This window comes from Mesocricetus auratus, unplaced genomic scaffold (assembly GCF_017639785.1).
Source record: "Mesocricetus auratus isolate SY011 unplaced genomic scaffold, BCM_Maur_2.0 contig_1140_pilon_obj, whole genome shotgun sequence".
Classification (NCBI taxonomy): domain Eukaryota; kingdom Metazoa; phylum Chordata; class Mammalia; order Rodentia; family Cricetidae; genus Mesocricetus; species Mesocricetus auratus.
Genome location: NW_024431501.1, coordinates 21716 through 35109, shown reverse-complemented (window position 1 = coordinate 35109; position 13394 = coordinate 21716). Strand labels below are relative to the sequence as shown.

General features: G+C 36.6%; 1 long non-coding RNA gene across 1 annotated transcript; it reads left to right on the top strand.

The window, feature by feature from the left end:
* The first annotated feature begins 430 nt into the window (after positions 1 to 430).
* LOC121138226 lies at positions 431 to 11535 on the top strand. Its single transcript, XR_005875371.1, has 6 exons — positions 431 to 603; positions 872 to 1008; positions 6045 to 6131; positions 9345 to 9471; positions 10597 to 10715; positions 10994 to 11535. It is a non-coding gene; the product is annotated as an uncharacterized LOC121138226 (long non-coding RNA).
* The last annotated feature ends 1859 nt before the right edge of the window (positions 11536 to 13394 follow it).

Genomic DNA, 13394 nt, shown 5'->3' with positions numbered 1-13394 from the left:
ACCTAAAAATACTGGTTGTTTTTCCTAATATAGAAAAATATAATCATGTTGTCCAGTTAATATTTAAGTGCTTGTTTATGGTTCTCTATTGTTAGATTTTAAATGTTTATTTCATTCAGGATCTGTATGAGCTTTCTATATTGGGAATTTGTTCTGTCTTTTGATAGCTATTGTAGTCCTCATTTGCTCTTAGTTAAATAATGTACTTACTTTCAATTTTTCTCCTTTCGTCTTGTTTTTTATTTATATAACACACACACACACACACACAGTCAGTTTACTGATGTTAAATGTGAAATTGTTATTAGAGGGCTAAAGAGCAGGATTGGAGTAATGACATCAGTACCCTCATAAGTAATGTCTTTAGTCATTTTACTTTGCTGTATTTTTTACTTTTTATAACTTAATATTTATCACAATTTTTTATTGCTAGCTTTTGGATTTTGTGAGTATAAACAGCCTGAATCTACCCTCGGTGCTGTCAGATTATTGCATGACCTTCAGATTGGAGAGATGAAGCTATGTCACATCTGCCACGCAGCCTGTGTCCGAGAATGTGCGGAGGGTGTCGGGGATTGACAACACAGAGACTCGTTCAATGATGTAAAGAAAACTTTAAGCAGGCCCCAAAAAGGTTCAAGAAAACATCCTAAGAAAGGCTCACTCCAGAGAAGCTTCTGCTCTCTCCTCTACCCTGGCTGGTTCTGCCCTGACATCAGAGGTGGATGTGGGTGGGTCTGAAGGTGCTGTTAGTCTTTTGACAAGGTCGAGGTCAGGGCAGTTTCTGTGGGCAGGCCTTTTCCAGGAACTTATTGCCCCGGGCATTGTATTGTTTTTAGTAAACATGTTTTTATTAAACATTATCTTACAGCTGCCTACTCCCAGGCCGAAGGGGAAGTGGGTCTCTGCTCAAGGTCTGGTGTCCCCACAAAGCTACTTGTCAAAATTGATACAAAGACATAGGCACAATTGGATGAGTGGAAAGCAAAGAAGAAGGCTTCTAATGGGGTATGCAATATCTTATCTTGTCTGGGTTTGCTTGTTCAGTGTGCATACTTCATATTGCAAAAAGTCTAACATGGGGATTCACAAGATCATTATTGTAATATGTGCTTATGGATTATGCAGGAATGTATTTTTACAGTTTCTAGATAAGTGTTTTATCTACCCACAGAGGGTAGATGACTGTTGGTTTGTTTGCGCCAGGTTGGGATGAAGGTAGTAATGGAGGCTGGACAAGGTTAACTTCCCAGAGAAAACACTTGCACAGACTATTCCAATCAGAGCTATTTTATTAAGGCACCTTTGTAAGTAAGTATAAAATACATTTCAACCTACCCAATGTTTATTAGTTACCCTCTCTTATAGACTCACACAGATTGAGTTTTAAAGTGACTAAAAATAAGTTGTACTATTTAATGTATTGGGGTGACTTTATTTATACCATTTTTTGTTTTTCATTCTAATTGTTATTTTAAATGAGCACAAAGGAGGTTTTTGTGTCTTGTGTGGTAATGTATCTATTGTCTCCTGAGTATATATTTTGTTCATTTTTTCTTTTGTCTTATTTTCTGCCTCCCATCAATAAAAACAGCCTTTGCTCTCATCAATCTTTCATTATTTTTCAAGATAGATATAGCTTCCTTAACCACCCTTATAAAAGCATTGTATATTACATTTTTGTTTAAATTTTTTGTAAAAACTCAAATTTAAGGAAATTAAGATTTACCACCTCTCAAGTACTTTACTGTAGACATTTTGGCCTCATGTTCCTGAAGACATTTTCTTCTGTGTGCATGAATATGGTTTTCTGTTCCCTCCTTGTTTTCTCTGTCAGTGCTGAGGGTAGAGTCCAGGACTCATGGATGACAGGCAAGCACTCTCCACCTCATGATTATAACTTTAATGAGAATATTTTCAATAAAAGCAGGATTAAAACCAGCTATGAGGGTAAAATCCCAGCACTTGGGAGGTAAGGCAGTTGGGGCAGGAGTTCAAGCTCATTTATACAGGGAATTTGAGTCCAGTCTGGGTAACATGAAACTATCAAATAAAAAGAATTTTTTAATAAACAGCTTTCCCCTCTAGTTAATTCTGGTTTTCTTTGAACCCTTAGTACTTAAATAATTTCACTGACACATTCTGTATATATCATAAGGAAAAATTACTGTTGCTTGTTGGTCAGACCCAATCTTAGTGGTGTGGATTTCCTTACTGAGTACTATTTTGCATAATATTCAGGTTTTGTTGTATTGCATAGCTCTTGGGGTTTTGATTTGTTTTGTGTTTAGAAATTTATTTTTATTTATGTGTGGGTGACTGAGTGTGTGTGTATATGTGTACCATTTGCATATATTCCCTATGTAAACCAGAAGAGGGTATTATCTTCTAGAACTGGATTCTATAAGTAGTTGTGAGCTAACATGTGCTGGGAATTGAACTGAACGAGGTCTTTATGAAGAGCAGAGCAGCAAGTGCCTTTAACTCGTGAGTTACCTTTCTAGCTGCTGTTTTGGCTTTTTTCTTTTCTTTTTTTTTAGATAGGATCTCATGTAGCCCAGGGTGGCTTACTCCTTGTGTTGTATGACCTTGAACTCTACCTCCCCAATGTGTTGGGATTAGAGTCAGATGTTATTGTCCTATTTATTGGATCTTAAGTTTTTTGGATTTTTTGTTGATCTTAATTTTTTATTGATTTTACTTGTGTGTATAGATATGTGTGTAGATGTGAATGTGCACATGTAGAAGTCAGAGGATAACTCATGGAAGTTCTCTTCTATAAAGTGGGTCCCAGGGATCAAACTGAGGTCATAAACCTTTGTGGTAGGCTCCTTCTCTTGTTGAGCCATCTGGTGGCACCAGCCTGCAGACTACTTTTTTTGTTACTTGATGTTTTTGGTCCTTATTGTCAATCTATGCTCATCATTAAAATTTTGTCTATTCAGTTATAATTAACATGTCATTTGATTCATATCATATAGCTCTTGTTTGCTAAAACTTACTGGAGAGAGAACACACTATCTACTCCAGATACGAAACCTACAACTAACCAAAATTGAATACCACTGAAGTTCATCTTGGTGAACCAATGAGTTTTATTGGGGTTACTTACAGGAATATGGGTGAGGGGTTTCAGGAGCAGAAATGACTCAAAGATAGGTGTGTCACCAAGGATTATTCCAGCATGGGTGACAACTCAGAAAAACTGGGAAACCTGAAGTACACTGCATGTACAGCCTGCAGGGAGCTCAACAGTTTCTAAGTAACCCTGGTCTAAACCTCTTATTGACCGGTAGACTGGTTTCTGCTTCTTCAGGTAGCTTGTCTAGTCTGTTTTTCTTGTTTTTTTCCTAGATTTTCTCCTTTGAGAGACTTCTTGCAACTCAACTTTATTCCATCTGAGAGGTACTCTCAGATTTTTTATTCTGACAGGAGAATCTTGAGTTTCAGGGACTTCCTGAAGCTATCTTCAGTTGTTAACTTTCCTACTCAAGGAGCATCCCTTCAGGATGGAATGTTTCAATTTGGAAAAAACAACTTTCACACAATAACATTTATCATTTCTTTATTGTATTGTCTTTAAATCCTGTATTCCCATACTCTTTCTCCCTACACAAATATATATGGTCTCTAATATTTACCATCTCTTGTCTCACAGCCCATCACACCCTGTCTGATACTCACATTCTGTACCCTATCCATATCTCTGATTTTCAGTAGAAGAGGAAATAATTTCACTAGCTTTGCTCTTGTACCAACACTATAACCTAGGATAATGTCTTCCAAATTAATAATGGAATGAGTATTTAATTGAATAAGAGTAATTTTGTGGTTAAATCTTGTTTTCCTCAGACTGTGAGGTAGAAAGATAAAAAAGTTTTAACGAGTCAAAGAGGAACATGAAATTTTATGAAAGGAGTGAAGAGTTTTTTCCTAACTAACTTGATTGAAAATATTAAGTCCAGTTGTTTAGACTTTTCCTCATTCACTCATTCATTCATTCATTCATTCATTCATCCATCATCCATCCATCCATCTATCTATGTATTTTCGAGATAGGCTTTCTTTGTGTAACAGTTCTGGCTGTCCTGGAATTCTTTTTGTAGGCCAGACTGGCCTCAAACTCACAGAGCTCCTCTTGCCTCTGCCTTCTGAGTGCTGGGACTAAAGTTGTGCACCATCACCACCTGGCTCTTTCTTTCAACTTTTTAAAGCTGGTGTTTATTAAAATTGTATTTCATTACAGCTAAACAGTCTAGTCCATGACCAACTTGCTGCTCTCTGTCTCCTCAGCAATAAATCAGTAGAGATTGATAAACCTGTTTGATTGTCTCAAACTGTATGTGTTAATCACCATTTATAAAAAACTGATGGGCTGTAGAAATAGCTCACAGGTTTCTTATTAACACTGGCAACCTTTTTAGAGGACTCAGGTTTGATTCCCAGCACACACCAGGCAGTTCACAAACTGCATGTAACTGTAATTCTGGGGATTTGACACCATCTTCTGTCCTCTCTACCACAGTACCAGGCTTGCAAGTGGTACACATGTATGTAGATAAAACACTGAAACAATTAAAAGAATGAATTGAAGACCTGAGTATGCTTGATGAATGCCTCTAATCCCAGCATGTGGGAGGGAGATAGGCTGGTTGATGAGGTCACCCTGGTCTGCCTGTTAAGTCGGGCCAGCCAGGACTAGCACCTATCTTAGAAAACAAAACAAAATAATGAGATTAACTGATGATTGTTGAAATATAGATAATCTCTGGAAAGCCATGCACATTATATCCTGGTAGATAAATTTGCTCCAAATGAATACCTTCACATAATTCCTTCCAAATTCATCTAGTTAATGTTTTCTTTTTTTTTGAGACAGGGTATCTCTGTGGCTTTGGAAGCTGTCCTACAACTAGCTTTTGTAGATCAGGCTGACCTCCAGCTCACAGAGATCCTCCTGCCTCTGCCTCCCAAGTCCTGGAATTAAAGGTGTGTGCCACCACTGCCCCACTCGTATGCATTTTGGATTTGGGGATAGAAGTTGAAATTAGGAAATGGGAAATTGTTTGGGAATTTATTGAGAGCTTTGGTTCAGATTTGGCAACCTGTATAATGAATGACCTTTCTGACCCAAATTAACTTCTCTGCTTCCATGTTCTTTTAATTTATTTTTGTTTTAATGATAATGAGCAATCAGCTATGAAATATAACTTAGCCTTCCTTAGCTTGCTCGCTCTCTCTTTCTCTTTCTCTTTCTCTTTCTCTTTCCATTCCTTCCTTCCTTCCTTCTTGAAAAGGAGTTTGAGAGGCAATCAGCCATTTGAAAGTTTGAGTTGAATTACTTTGTTATAAATCCTTCATGGTTGTAATTCTGCCAAAATAGCTATATTGATTCTTCACTTTTCAGTTTGTTTGGATGGTAATTTAGAGTCTGTGTGTTACTTTTATATTAGCAGGCATTGGAATTTACAGCTCCTATTCTTTTTTTGGTGGGGGTTTCGAGACAGGGTTTCCCTGTGGCTTTGGAGGCTGTCCTGGAACTAGGTCTTGTAGATCAGACTGGTCTCAAACTCACAGAGATCTGCCTGCCCCTGCCTCCCAAGTTCTGGGACTAAAGCCTTCAGGACCATGCATGTCCCAACAATATGCTTTCTAATGGATATTTTGATAGTGTAGAATTAGATATCAGAGGTCAGGTTTCAGGGAGTTGGTTTTGATGGCACATAGCTGTAATATCAGCACTTAGGAGGCTGAGACGTTATAGCAAGTCCTAGGCCAGGTTGGGCTACATGTTGGTATTGTCGAAAAACAATAACAAACAAAACACTCCAGACTTGGGATGTAAATGTAAACCTTAGTGTTACTGGAGCATTGTTTTTCCTATAAAACTTTCAGAGAGGCATAGTATATCATTGAGAATTTGGGTGACTAATGTATAAATTGAAGACCTTATTGTCCTTATTTTACCTATGTAAAATAAGCAGTCACCACATTTACAGTTTAGTACATATTGTTGATAAATAACTTTAATTGTTTAATTACAGCCCTGTGTAAATCATCTTGTCTTAATCTAAGATGCCAAGTAGAAAATTGGCTACAAGGAGATTGGACGAATAGGCAGGTTTGAGAAAGTAAGAAAAACTCTTAATTGAGTGGGTTTTATCTTTGTCATTATGCCTTGTATTACCACTCATAACCTTTTTTTTCTTACTATATGTTCTTAAATGTTTATGGACAACATTCTGATTTAAGTATTTGTGCTTTATACTTTCTAACAGTGTCAGTGTCCCCAATAAGAATTTGTTTAAATTAAATGCTGATTATTATAGAGCTTATTGACTATGTACATGAATATATTTCAATGGTAGAAACTTGTTGTTATGAAATAATTGGTTAAGTTATAATTACTTAAGTAACCACAAAGCAATAAATTAAACTTTAGTAGAGTTAAATGTGTTGTGACCAAAAGCCTGTCATTTATGTGAAACATTATATTTCTTTTTCCTCTTGATATATTGATAGTTGAATCCAGAATGATACCTTAGCAAGTTCTGTACCAATGAGCTATATATCTTTGCCTCTACAAGCATGGTTTTTGTTGCCTGCAAATTACTATTTAGGATATGTATGTGTGTAATTTTGATTAGGAAAATGCTTTTGTACATGTGGTTTTTCATGCTTTTTCCTTCTGTTCTTATTTTTCCCCATGTTTTGAGAAAAAGAGTGAAGTGCATGTGAGATGAAATCAAAGTTTTCATGAAGGCTATAGTATAAATTCTAGTTTTAGTTTTAACTAAATTATGTATATCTTAGAAGACTGTTTATTTCTGCTAAATAGGATCTAGTTACCATCCTGCCTTAGGGTTGTTTTTCTTTGTCCAGAAGGTCTCCTGGAAATGGTTGCTGAAAAGTAAACCTCAGAACCTCTGGAAGAGTATCCAGTGCTCTTAACCACGGAGCCATCTGTCCAGTTCCCCAACATATTAATGTCTAATATTTATTCTTCTGAAAAATTACAGTGTTCCTTTAGAAGCGCATGGATTGTTTATGTCATGAAAAGTGCTATAAACTAATGCTGTGTGGTAGTGGCAAACGCCTTTAATCCCAGCACTCGGGAGGCAGAGGCAGGTGGATTTCTGTGTGTTCGAGGCCAGCCTGGTCTACAGAGTGAGTTGCAGGAGAGGCTTCAAAGCTACACAGAGAAACCCTGTCCCACCCCCTAAAAATGTGTTATAAATTGTATATATTTGTTATTAAGGTGTAGTGAAAGGTTGTATTTTGGGTTTCAGTGTTTTGGGGCATTTCAAGTTTTGTCTTTTACTAGATAGAGTTGTATTACATTAATTACTTTTTATTTTGTCATAAAAGTGGGCCTACTTGGTATGTGTATTGGGAATAGAGTTCCTAGAGTTTGTCAGGTATTAGGTAAAATAGAATTTTTTTTCATCTATTGACATGGAAGGAGAAAAGTAACTAATTGATAATGATAGCATGAGTTATAGAAATACTGTTCTTTAGCAAGAATTATAGCCGAATCTTCTTTTGTTTTTTTGGTTTTTTGTTTTTTGTCTTTTGAGACAGGGTTTCTCTGTATTATTTTGGAGGCTGTCCTGGAACTTGCTCTGTTGACCAAGCTGGCCTCGAACTCACAGAGCTCTGCCTGCCTCTGCCTCTTGAGTGCTGGGTTAAAGGCTTGCGCCTCCAATGCCCAGCAACAAATCTTTTTGTAGAATAGAACAATTTGTTTTTGTGCATTCAAGTACATTTCAAGTGGTGAATATTATTAAGTATGATTATTACTTACATCTTACAGATGTGGAAATAGACCTGCTACTTTGCTTTTTGTTTTTTGTTTTTTTTTGCTTTTTGTTTTTTTTTTTGCGTTTGCTTTTTTTGAGATACGGTTTCTCTATGTAACAGAACTTGTATTGTAGACCAGCCTGACTTAACTCACAGTGATCCCCTGACTCTGTCTCCCAAGTGCTGGGAATACAGGTGTGAGCCATAACTTCTTGGAAAATCCTGCTACTCTTATAACACATTTCCTCTATTTCTGTCAATGCAAGTTTTGGCCTTTGCATAATGTCATAGGTTTCTGGGATGTTTTATGTCATGACATTTTGCTGTTCTATTTGTTTTTTTTAATTTGGTTGGTTTGGGTTTTGTTTCTGAAGACAAGGATTATCTAAATAAAACTGGATGTCCTAAAAAACTCTTTATTGACCAAGCCATCCTTGAATTCACTGATTCATGTGACTCTTGCTCCCTAATGTTGAGATTACTGCTGGAACAATGTTTTTAGGGTCTTTTATCCTTATCAGTGTGTGATGTGTCTAGGGAGTAATTGTTTGTACACATCAAGCATTTCCGGTGTTGATGAACTTAACCCCAAGTTTGAATTTTTAAATTTGCAAAGGTTGTCATTCTATTTACCAGCCTACAAGCATTTCTGAGTCACTGGATAATATGTGTGTGACATTCTTCCTGCTTGTTATATTTATTTTTATCATTTAAATGAATGTAATACTTTGTATACATACATTGATGTGTAAGTCATGTGTGCCTGGGCCTCGTAGTAGTCAAAAGAGGATCTTATAATGCATGAGTTTGGTATAATGGATAATTGTGCTCCTTGATATAAATAATGGCATGTGAGGCCACAATATATAAGTACAGTAAGACATCTTAATGTCTGTGGCATCTCTCCTACTGTGTATTGACTTTTATGACCAATGTTTACATTGATAATGTCTCCATCCTTCTATGATTAAAGGCTTAAATGCACAGTTCCTTGTAGTGAAATTTATTAAAATTACAATTTAAACTGGAGCACTTCATGTTTCATAAATATGTACACAGAACAGGAATGAATGCATAACTTCTTACAGGAACTTCAGAAGAAATACACCACTAAATTCTTCCTATTTTTATTGTTTGTTTCATTGATTTTAGTATGGTAGACAGGTTCTTACTATGCATGTTAGGCAGATATACCTATCTCTTCCTTCTAAGTGTTGGGACTAAAGGCTTGCTCAACATTTTATAGTAAGTAATAATTCACACAATTTCTCTAATATATCTTCAGTTTGTTGATCTATTTACATGTCTTTCTGTGTCTGTTACTAGGCATTTCTCTTGAGAGATAATATCCCATTCAGAGTATTTAGAATGATAGAGGTAAAACCCCATCAGTCTCCTTCTAAAGTGACTTAATTATAATACCTGCATCATAGATTAATTGTGGGAAACTGCATAATTATGTAGGTATAATGTCAAAGAATTATACATTTACAGTGGTGTCTTTATCATGCATTTTTGTTTTATACATTTATGGCACATTTTAGGATGCACTGTCCTATCAAGATTTGCATATCAACTTCACTCAAGAAGAGTGGGCTTTGCTGCATCCTTCACAGAAGAACCTCCACAATGATGTGATGCTGGAGACATATATGAACCTCAATGCTAGAGGTAATACTGTGGATATTCTTTCACTATTTTAAATAACAGTATCTTAGTTATTGATGCCCTTCTGTAATTTTGAGTGAGAATGAGGAATAATGATTGAATAAATCAATCATGTTTCTAATTATCACTTAGTATGATCAGTTAAATATTAAGGAATAGCCAATCATAAATCATACATTTTCTGGCATTATATTTTAGGCTACAAATGGGAAGATAATAATATCAAAGAACATCATCAAAATTCTCAAAGGCATGGAAGGTAATTTTCACGTGTATACTGATATAAATTTGCCTGTGAAGATACTTTAATGTATATGGAGTTGCAAGGAAAAGCAGCACTATAAATAGTTGCATCACAAAGTGCATTGATTATTATTAAATTATCATGAGAACACATACATATACCTCAACAGACAGTAAGTTAATTGTTTTAAGTCCTCTTTTAGGAAGGAAGATAAGATATGAATGCCTTAAAACCATTTGAGTCATAGTTCCATTAAAGGTATGCTGATGAAAATTATAAATCCATGTAGTTTCATACCACTCATATTACAGAAGATATACATATTGAAAAAGTGATAAGTCTATTTCCAACCCTTCTCCTAAGCAAGTAGTCTACAGTAAAGCTACTTTTACTCATACAGATGTTATGATTTTGCTAAGTAGAGTGAGATAGATGGTTAAAATCATAATTTTATGTGGAGGTGGTTATATAAATACTTAATCCCTATACCTTATGTTCATGAAGAAGAGAAAGACAAACTGCCTGATTGCAGTGTTGAAAGCTTATTACTTCTTAGCCTTCCTATAGTAGGTATATCTTATGTGACTCTGATTACAAACCACCTAAACATAGGCACATGGAAAGGGGTAATGTACTTCCAGAACAGTTGAAGTATGTAGTAGTCTTCATGTCGACCAGAATTGATGATTCAAGTTTACAAGTACTTGGTTTTCCAGCTTCATTGGGAATACATCAACATTCTCATATGGCAGATATGCCCTATGCATACAAGAAATATGTAAATATTTGTAATTGTCTTTGTTCATTTTGTAAATGTAGTTGGGGTCACAGTAGAGAAAAAGTTGTCAATGTAAAAAGTGAGGTAAATGTATTAATTCTTTCAGTTCTCTTCAAATATGAGAAAAATCTCATGGAGAAAAAGGTGCCATAGATGTGAACAAGGAAATAAAGGTTCTTAACAGGACAGGCATCTTCAAACATGGAAAACAATCCTCACTAAAGGGTAATACCATGAATTAAAACAATATTAAATAAGTTTAATATCTGATTAGCTTTTAAAATTAGAACAAACTGTAAAATTTATTCATAGTTATAAATACTCAACAGTTTTGTTTTTTATTTCTTTAATCATGATTTCATTTCACATTCCAACCACAGTTGTGTCTCCCACCCCTCAACTTGCCTCCTTGCCCCCTGCCTTCCTCTCTGTCCCCCTAGTCCACTGCTTCTCAGAGGTTATGAATATTGTATATCTTTTACATGTCTCAATTATCCTTGCAGGCATGAAAGACGTCCAGTGAGAAAGCAACCTTCTGCACATATTCAATGTCATAAATTCTTGTTATATCTGCATCCACGTGAAGAAAGAACACAGACTGGAGTGAAACTCCATAAATGTGATCAATGTGGTAAAGCCTACCTATGCCACACTGATCTTCAAATGCATAAAAGAACACATATTGTAAGGAAACCCTATGAAGGTAATCAGTTTGGTAAAGTCTTTGGTCAGCTCAGCCTTCTGCAGATGCATAGAAGAAAACATACTGGAGCAAAGCACTATGAATGTAACCAGTGTGGTAAAGCCTTTGCTCGGCACAGTAATCTTCAAGTACATAAAAGGAAACACACTGGAGAGAAACCCTTTGAATGTAATCAGGGTGGGAAAGCCTTAGCTCAGCACAGTTCTCCTCAAGTGCATAAAAGAACACATACTAGACAGAAACCCTATGAATGTCTTCAGTGTGGAAAAGCATTTGCTCAGAATAGTCATCTTCACAGACATAAAGTAACATATACTGAACAGAAACCCTATAAATGTAATCAGTGTGGTAATGCCTTTGCTCAGTAAAGTTATCTTATGTGCATAAAAGAACACATACTGGAGTGAAACCCTATTAATGCAATAAGTGTGGTAAAGCCCTCACCTGTCATAGTAATCTTAAAAAACATAAAAACATACATAATGGAGGAAAACCTATTGGTGTAAGAATTTTTATTTTTTATAACAATAAATTCCAGGGTCAGGTGTCAAGCTAGATTCTGAAAGATCAGAGAAGCAGTGCAATCAATCACTATAACAACAAAATCATTCAAACAAATGTGGTATCCTGTCTCCTAGAATCTTCACGCTGAATGCCATCTCTATTAAACCTCAAACTGATCCCTGAATTTCATACATTCCTCTCTTCACTCAGCCACATTCTTTCCTGTGTCCAATTCCTTAGATCTGCGGTTAAGTTGGGGCTATCATCACTCAGCTCTGGTTCTCATTTAGGTTGATTCATTCTCATCTATTACATGGTGGCCTTGAAGTCACCGGCCCCATCTGACTCTATCTCCGTACTGTTGGGATTTAAAGTGCCACCAGTACCTGGCCTGTAAATCTAACCAGAATGGCTGGTGCTCATCTTCAGGCAAACTTTTATTGTAAAAGGAAAAACAAAGCATCACCACACACAATGAAAGTAATAAGTGTGGTAAAGACTTTGCAAGCAACAGTCATCTCCAAACACATAAAAAACATATACTGGATATTCTATGAATACAGTCATTGTGCAAATCCTTTTGTATGTATCAAAATCATGACAAAATGATACTGCAGTGAAAACATATAAATGAGGCAGTGTGCTCAAGTTTTGTACTGTATAGATGTAAAACTATGTGTGCAATCAATCTGTTGAATCTTTTCCAAATTACAACAGTCTTGAGTATTTTCAAGGTTTTATTTTGTAATAAATATACAGTAGGTATTTATTATAAAATATTTGTTATAGGCCAGGCATTGTGGTGCACGCCTTTCATCCCAGAACTTGAGAGGCAGATTCAGGTAGATCTCTGTGAGTTTGAGGCTAGCCTGGTCCATAGAACGAGTTCCAGGACAACCTCCAAAGCACTACAGGAAAACCCTGTCTCAAAACAAAAAAAATGATTTGGTATAATCTTAGGTGTTGGGAACCAGTCTCCAATTGCCTCCTAGGACATACAGAACTTCTGGCCACAAGTCCAAGCTAATTAGAACAGTTATACAGCCAGTTCCCTTAAAGCTTATAGTTGCCCTTAACAAGAAACAAACCTCCCCTATCATGCTCAATCCCAAAGGCTAAACATACACATTAGGCTAGCCACGAGGCACAGTTTCCAAGGCAACCGTTCCTGCACCATTTGGGCCCTACCAGACATCCTCCTTCTGTGGTTTTCTAACATGCTGCCTCCTTTGCAGCTACATGCCAACTATCCCCAAAACCTACCCCTTCCAAACCTGCTTAACTGACTGTATAGTTAGACCAGCAAAAAATAAAATTGCCACTTGCCTGTCTTGTGTTTTTATCTCTCGTGCCTCCTGCCCCACTATTTTCATTCTTCACTGGTCTCCACTCCATGTTTGGTCCCGGCTGGACTGGGAAATTCAGCCAACAGACAATTATATTGAAAGACCCCTACCCAGGGACCCTAGGAAAAGAAAAACAAGGCCAGGCTGTTGCCCAATTAAAAAACCCAGACCAGGTGCCTCGCCCAGCTGGCAGAATGTCAAACAGGATCTGTGGTCACCAGAGCAGTCATGGGACCCGGATAATAATTGCTGAAGCATGCCGGGGTCTTTCATGAGGTAATACCAGGAAACTTAGTCCGTGGGAACTATTCCTGCCCCGAAGATGAGCCAATGAAATGCCTGTTGCTATGC